Source organism: Urocampus carinirostris, chromosome 5 (genome assembly GCF_059441175.1).
Source record: "Urocampus carinirostris isolate Australia breed hairy pipefish chromosome 5, RoL_Ucar_1.0, whole genome shotgun sequence".
NCBI classification, from domain to species: domain Eukaryota; kingdom Metazoa; phylum Chordata; class Actinopteri; order Syngnathiformes; family Syngnathidae; genus Urocampus; species Urocampus carinirostris.
The window spans coordinates 19037162-19045710 of NC_142353.1; the positions used below are offsets into that span (position 1 = coordinate 19037162).

An 8549-nucleotide genomic window follows, 5' to 3' on the forward strand; every position below is an offset into this window, starting at 1 on the left:
CTCAGTCGGATGCGGAAATTATAATTCATGCATTTGTTACCTCCCGTCTCGATTACTGTAATGCACTACTCTCTGGTCTCCCGAAGTCTAGAATCAAGTCTCTTCAGCTGGTACAAAATGCCGCAGCGAGGCTTTTAACTAGGACAAAAAAGTACGATCATATAACACCGATTTTGGCTAACCTGCATTGGCTCCCAGTTAGCCTTGGATGTGATTTCAAGGTTCTCTTACTATTATACAAAATCATACATGGACTTGCTCCCTCTTGTCTTTCAGATCTGATTTGCCCCTACGTCCCGGTCCGAAGCCTACGATCTGAGAGTGCCGGTCTTCTGGTGATCCCGAGAGCAAAGAAGTGTTCTGCTGGTTCGAGAGCGTTCTCCATCCGGGCACCGGTGCTGTGGAATGCTCTTCCCCCTGAGATCCGATCTGCAACCTCAGTGGAAATGTTTAAATCTAAACTTAAAACTCACTTCTACTCCATAGCATATGAATAACCTACTCTTCTCGCCGGCTGAAAAATAGTCTGTGTAATATAGTGTAATAATCTGTGAAGCCCTTTGAGACTCTTCGTGATTTAGGGCTATACATATAAAAATGACTTGACTTGACTTGACTATTCCACCACCACCACCCCAAGATTTACGGTTGACAGATCCCTTAACCGCCAGGGTTGTTAGGGAACTACTTCCTTTGACGTGTCTTTGATAAATACAGCCTAGCGGTGCCTAGCCCTCTCCCGACCGTTTTCTTGTGTAGGGGTTTGCTCCCCCGTATGAAACAGAACTGGTTTCCATGGTTACCCATAACAGTAGAAGCCTGATCCGACTCAGATACAGCACCTTCATCATCAAGTTACCGTTGTTTTTTGGGAATAAAGCGTCATCCTGCTTTTCAGAGATGAGACTGGCCTTGGTGTTGACAGGAAGCGTTTACGTAACACAATGATCCTCAGTCACAGGAGGACTGTAATGTTTGAGTAGGTATAATGACAGGCTATCATAAAGAATTGTGGTGGAACGGATTGGGGCAGCAACTACCAGTTAGAAATAACAAGAGAAGGAAATTCCTGAAACACTCCTGAACAATGATTCAATATCACTTTTAAGTGAAATAACAACAACAAAAACAAAATCCAGACTCTCTGGTTGCCCCAAAGCTCTGAACTGAAAATTGCAATTGTTTCTAATTTGTGGATTCTGACTTTTGAAAGATCTTGGATTGCAAATGAGGGATTAGTGTATACTCATTTAGTTGTAGTAGGTAAATGTCATCATGGCCACCCTTCAGATAACATTGCTGGCAGATCGAGGATTGCATGTGGCATCCTGAGAGATGCAGAATTGTTCAGCAATCAGAAGATACTTCTGACCCACATTCAATACGTAGTAATAATAATAGTGGAGCAAAGTATCGTGTAGTAATGACAGTAGGATTACAGAATGTTATTGATCATTATCGAAAAAAGTAATTGCGATCAAGGAACGCGCTCCTTTGTAATGCATTAGTCGCAACACTGATCATAACAGAAAGATGGGTTTTGAAGGGCCATTCATAATTGTTTTAACATCAAAGAACCCCAATGTGCCTGGTTTGTGCTGAACAGCTAGCCACTAGCCTGCAGAGCTGGTTCATTTTCCACTTTCACATCGCATGCATACAGTGCTTTGCATCCGACAATATGCAGCTTTTTGTATAATCAACACGATCCGTTGTTATCAGATAAAAGACAACATTGGAATAAGGCGAAAGCGTGACAGTGACCTCCTCCAAAGGATATTAAGAAACGCTGTGAATTACGACTTTTATTATTCAGGCTCCCACGATGTTGATTTTCTGATGTGTGTGCCAAAACCACTGACTTGTTTTCTTCTGTCTTTTACCTCACTGTAAAAATACCAGTGTTAATTTAACACTCTTTAAATAAGGACCACTGACTTAATTTTATTTTTGACGCTTAAAGGTGGTGTTTGGTAAGTTCAAAATGTTCTACTTGCTGATGCCATCTTATGGCTGAAATAATCGTCACAGCCTTTGCTCCTTTTGTTGCACGTGTAAGTACATCACAATGTGTGTCCCGCTCGAATAAGTTCTTTTTTACCCATTTTTAGTTTAGGTTGGCATTTGGACTTTATTTAAAACAGTTCGGTAATGATTACTGATGTGATTCACCTGTGCCCGCTCATTTGGTGCCAACCGCCGCGGGTTCTGATTGGCTCCCTGTCACTATTTGAACCCAGTCCTGTCAGTCCCCTGTTGTCTGTCTGTCTGCCAACCTCAGTGTATACTAGGCAAGCCTTTTTCGACCCTCACTCCCACCTGTCCCGTTTTTGCTCCCGTCTGTCTTTGGCTACGTCCTGTTTTGATCCTGACCACGTCTGCTCTCCCGTCCCGGCTTACGGCCTCTTTTTGTCCCTGACTACGTCTTCTCTCCCGTTCTGGCTTACGATTTGTTTCTGACGCCGACCACACCTTGCTCTCCCAGTCCCAGCTACCAACCCGTTTTTCCATCCCTGACACCGCCATCGCTCGCAACGGAAGATCCACTTCCGTGTTCGGATCACAATCAGAGTACGAGAGCGACTTGCTTCCCGCATCCAGCGAACACCGGATCGTGGGTGCAGCCCTTCATTTTTCCTTCAATAAAACGTAATGCAATTGAGTCCTGTTTCCGTTCTGGTCCTGACATTTGAACTTTATGTAAAAACAGTCCTTTTCTTACTTTCATGATTTTCATCCTTGGAAAAAAAAGTGTGAAACCACTCTCCTCTGCCCCACGCACCTCCTGCCCCACCCACACCAATGATAAAAGTAAGATAAAAGCAGATAGACGTGTTTAAAAAGATAAAAAAGAAAGGCTCTTTGAACTCAGTTGGGCATTGTTAACACATGTTTGACAGAGAAAATATTTAATTTTAAACTTTTTAAGGAAACCATAAACTACGCATACCAAGTGTTATTTTAAGACTGCTAATTTAAAGGTACTCATTATTACTGTTTATTTCACCTTGAAGAGTAAAGTTTTAACACTACCTCAGTGAAAATATGGACCTCATCTACAGAATGTTAAATTAAAGCAAGTTATTTTACAGTACAACTCATGCTGCTGTGCAAAAATCTAGCACTCTGCTCATTCACGCATGCGGGGCTTCAAAATTGTTGTATTGAGATAAGAGTTAAGTTTCTTGTACTCCCTTTTTATGTCATGTCAGTTTATTAAATTATTTAGCATATATGCGACCCATGCTAAAAATAACGTTCTTTGGAGCAGGAGTCACAATTTGGGGGGGGAAAAAAACGTCATTAATGCTAATAAATCCTGTAGAATTATTTTTGTGTATCATTTCTTTTATAAACATCTAACATGGAGAGTCAATATTTGGGAATCTGCGACTTTTTAGTCAGTTCCTTCAAAAGGTAATTGTTGCAGTTTGAAATCTGGTCCGCTTAATAGTCCATTATTGTAAGGTAATATTCTCTCTCTCTTACTTGAAACGTCGAGCCTCCCTACTATTTACTCTTCATATATCACTATGTTCCACTTAAGTTACGCTTGTACGCTAACGATGCATGCTAAGCTACTTCGAAACGGAGGTCAAATGATTTAACTGAGGTCTTGGCTGTGCTGAAGACTCTGATAATGCAGTGTTGGAGTTCCCTACAGAGAATAAATAGTACTGCCTTTTCTTACATACTCTGCCTAGTAAACTAAAGACTCAAGCAGCATTGAATTATTCATTAGTTATTTATTTTTCCACCACTGTGTTGCTGCACACTAGTGTGCCATGAGAACTGGTCTGGTGTGCCACATTAAAATTATCCAATTTTATATAATTACTGACAAGGTAATAATTATTGTCAAACAGGACACTGTTGTTTAGTATCTGGGCAATCTTAGAGTAATTAGCAAACTAATATTTTTCCTTATCCAGTACGTGGCAGCAGATCGATATTTTTACAGTTCTCCCCATCTCTCATTAGCTGCACCGCTTATCCTCAGTAGGGTCGCGGGGGTGCTGGAGCCCATCCCAGCAATCATCGGGTAGTGGGCAGGTTGTTATTGATAACTGTTGCCCTTACAACAACTGTTTTTCTTTAATTGATAGTTTATGTGTTCAAAATGTAATAAGAGGTTAAAAATGCATCTTAGTTCATTAAGAAGTGTACTACACTGTGTTGATTTGAGTCGAAAAGTGTAGAAAAATAATACTACTTACTTGTTTTTTGCGTCACTTCCAGTTCCGCCAGCTCAACATAAACAAAGACTCAGACAATAGCTTACAGGACTGTTGCATGTTGCAATGGCTTCCATCCATCCATCCATCCATCCATTATCTTCCGCTTATCCGAGGTCGGGTCGCAGCAGCCTTAAAAGGGAAGCCCAGACGTCCCTATCCCCAGCCACCTCCTCCAGCTCATTCAACGGAATCCCGAAGCGTTCCCAAGCCAGCCGAGACACAGTCTCTCCAGCGTGTCCTGGGTCGCCCTTGGGGCCTCCTGCCGGTGGGACATGCCCGGAACACCTCCCGAGGGAGGCGTCCAGGAGGCATCCTTATCAGATGCCCGAGCCACCTCAACTGGCTCCTCTCGATGCGGAGGAGCAGTGGCAATGGCGTAAGTTTCGAAAATGGGTTATATGATGTATAAACACCTACATCTTATAATAGGTCAGACAGATGTAAAGTTGATGCAGTTTATTTTTGTAAACTTATTGGCACATCTTCTCAATGCATTGCATTGTACTTTTGCAGTTTTCACGATAGGGAGAAGGGAAATAAACTGTGGTCACGGTTCTTCTTCAGTGGTTTAGCTTGGTATTATATCGATGACACTACAATAACAAACACTGTTTACAATGAGATTAGATACAGCACTCCTGGATGAGCACGTGTTGAAAGATTAAAAACAAAATAGAATTTGAGTGTAAATACACAATTATTTGATAAGAAGGTAGTGGGCATTGATAATGTTGAACTGATTTTGTCTAGAAGTGATGGTGTGGCATATACTACTTCTTTTCTCATACGTTGTTTGTGTTACTTGAATTAAAATGTGTGTTATGTAGCGCCTCCTGGTGGTAAAAACTTAAAACAATCATGATATAAATATTAAGTGAAAATACAAAAGCTAGTATAAAAACGGAAAATTTTTAGAATACTCGTAGGTAGAGAAATCTGGATCCAAATTTCATTTCATGGGGCTTACCTAGAGGGAGTTGACATGATTGTCCACCATTTTTCTGCCACAGAAAGCTAAAAATCCCAAAACTTCCCAAAAGCTTGGCAAAAAAACTAAAATAAATATGCTGTGTGTGGTCACTTTGAGTCTCCATAGTCTGTAATCTTCTTGTGCTTTTTAGCACAAATTTTCACATGATAAAATCAAATCTAGGGGCCAAATAACACACACTGTCTATATAATATATATATATATATATATATATATATATATATATATATATAATAAATATATATAATAAATATATATAATAAATATATATATAATATATATTTTATTTCCCCTTATGTTCCGGTCCGGAGTCTTCGGTCTGAAAATACGGGTCTACTAGCCATCCCAAGAGCCAAGAAGAGATCAGCAGGTTCGAGAGCATTCTCCATTCGAACCCCGGTGCTGTGGAATGCTCTTCCCCCTGAGATTTGATCTGCAACCTCAGTGGAAATGTTTAAATCTAGGCTTTAAACACACCTATCTTCTATAGCATATAAATAACCTATATTTTATGTTGACAATATATATTTATTATTTTTTATTGCAACATCCATTGCAGCCTGGTCATCCTGGAAGTGGGATTACGTCATGTGCGGTCCCTTCTCAAGGTTTCTTCATTGACCTCATGGTTTTTGAGTTTTTCCTTGCAATCCTGCAGGTTTTAGATCAGGGGATGGTGTAATAATAGTCTGTGGTTTGCAATAATCTCTGGTTGGTGCATCCCTTTGAGACTCTTTGTGATTAAGGGCTATACAATTATACATGACGTGACTTGACTTTATCCCTCACACAGTGGACATGCACCAACGATAAAAATTTCAGACCCCGCCATGATTTCTAAGTGAGAGAAATAGCAAAATAGCAGTATGTTAAAAAAAATAAAAAAAAAATAAAAAATAATATATATATATATATATATATATATATATATATATATATATATATATATATATATATATATATATATATATATATATATATATATATATATATAGTCTAACACCATCTTCACTGCTCAACAGTTTAAGTAGATTTTGTTGTGTCTTTACAATGCTACAACAACACAAAATGGATAAGGCATTTCAACCCAAAAAAAAGTATTTTGCCAAAAATACACAGATCAAAATTAGGAAACCCTTTCAGATGCCTTATACGAAACGGAGCTAATCTAGCACAAGGTGCTGTTTTCATTGATTATCTGTTCTAACTGCCCGTTTCACTGACTTTGCAACATGGCGGCCGTTCGAAAGTGACTGAAAACCTCCGGCAGCAGGTTGACCGGATGAAAACTAAAGGGATGACCATCAGTCATCATAAGGCAAGTTGATTGTTCCAAATCTGTGATTTCAAGAATGTTGAACCTTTAAAAAACAACAATCTCACCTTTCACAGTTTTGCTGCTTCATGGGGTTTTATCAAACATTATGTTCTGCATTCTGATTGGCTAAACAGTCCCTAAGAGAGTAGGTATTGGTTAAAACAACTATTTACAGGTACAGTGTACAGTACTTTTATTCAAATTCTTGGACCTGTAAAACGTTTTTTTGGTTTCAATTTATAACTGAGCAGTTACTTCGATTATATTTGTAAAGGAAAACAAACTACTTAAACTTAAATTTAACGATTCAAAGAACAGTGTAAAATAAGTCAACATTTTTTTCAATGTTGTTATTTACCAGTTGCTGCTAAAAAATTGGTTGGCGGACCATAAATGCTCCCTCGGACATCCCTGGTAATAAAAGAATGAGCACCCTAGTTTTCCTTTCTTCCTTGTTTCCTAAAGTCCAGCTATTATTTGAGTGCAATTATTGTGGACGACATTCGTAGAAATCAGCTTTATCAAACGCAAAATACGAGAGAGGCGCAATTGGCGACATGTTGTATTACTAAGAGAGACGCTTAAATGTTTGATGCTGGCCAAGTCAAAGTGGTTACGCTCAACAAATATGCATTATGTGAGGTCCCCTTCAGCTCAAAGGTGCAAGAAAGTAGCCGATTAAATATGTATGCGTATGGTAATCAGCAACACTATTTGCATACTTCACAGCGGCAACTTTTGTCCGAGAAGAAGTGTAAATCCAAGCAAACAAACGATGCTACACACACGCTTGCACACACGTTCTTTACCAAAAAGGATGGAGGTGATCCATTCAGAAGATTTACTCGTCTTGTCACTGACCGCCTCTCGTTTGTTATTCCCCCTGACTCGTGAGAGGACAATGAGAAGGGAGACACACTTGGGACAAGTGACACAAAGCGGATCGTATCCTCGATAGTGTGGCATTTTACCTTGTTGTTGCACATATTCAGTTCTGCCCAAAATATGAAACCAAAAGTAGTGCTGAGCTTTGGAGACTGACGTTTAAACTAAAACATATTGAATAATAAAACAATCCTTTGGTTATTGCAGTTAATGGGGATCGCAGAATCCGGCCAACAGTGAAAATCCAAAGTCACCTCCATATGACGTCCTTACGACTGATACTATACGCCTGTTACAAAATAAAAAATCTACAAATAAACATCTCATCTCATCTCATCTCATCAGCCGTACCGCTTATCCTCATTAGGGTCGCGGGGGGGCTGGAGCCCATCCCAGCCATCTCCGGGCAGTGGGCAGGGGACACCCTGAACTGGTTGCCAGCCAATCGCAGGGCACACAGGGACAGACAACTCATTCGCTCATTCACACCTAGGGACAATTTGGACCGGCCAATTCACCTGAAATGCATGTCTTTGGAATGTGGGAGGAAACCGGAGTGCCCGGAGGAAACCCACGCAAGCACGGGGAGAACATACAAACTCCGCACAGGAAGTCTGGAGCTGGATTTGAACCCACGACAGGTTCCCATGACATGAACTGTGCCGCACAAGCGCTAACCACTGCCCCGCCGTGCTGCCCACAAATAAACATAGAACACAGAATTGCAGGTGTATGTCATCCATCCATCCATTTTTTGCACCGCTTATCCTCAATAGGGTCGCGGGGGTCCTGGAGCCCAACCCAGCTATCTTCGGGCAGTGGGCAGAAGAGACCTTGAACCGGTTGCCGACCAGTCGCAAGGGCACACAGAGATAGACACTTCACTTGCTCATACATACCTAGGGACAAATTTGACTGGACAATTAACCTGACATGCATGTTTTTGGAATGTGAGAGGAAACTGGAGTGCCCGGAGGAAACCCACGCAATCACGGAAAACGCATACAAACTCCACACAGGACCTCTGAATTGTGCCTCACATGCTTAAAATGTAATCTATTTAAAATTGTATTTTTCCAGTACAATAATATGTATTGCCTACATAATCAAATAAATG

The 8549-nt window shown here is 40.5% G+C and overlaps 1 protein-coding gene across 1 annotated transcript in view; it reads left to right on the forward strand.

Annotated features, from left to right (window-relative positions):
* The window catches only part of ccser1 (coiled-coil serine-rich protein 1), a 191597-nt gene extending 191088 nt beyond the window's left edge, over nt 1–509 (forward strand). Inside the window, exon 13 of the mRNA XM_088336088.1 lies at nt 277–509. The gene's annotated coding sequence lies outside the window, so the exon portion shown is untranslated. The remainder of the gene's footprint in view (nt 1–276) is intronic.
* Nucleotides 510–8549: the final 8040 nt, after the last annotated feature.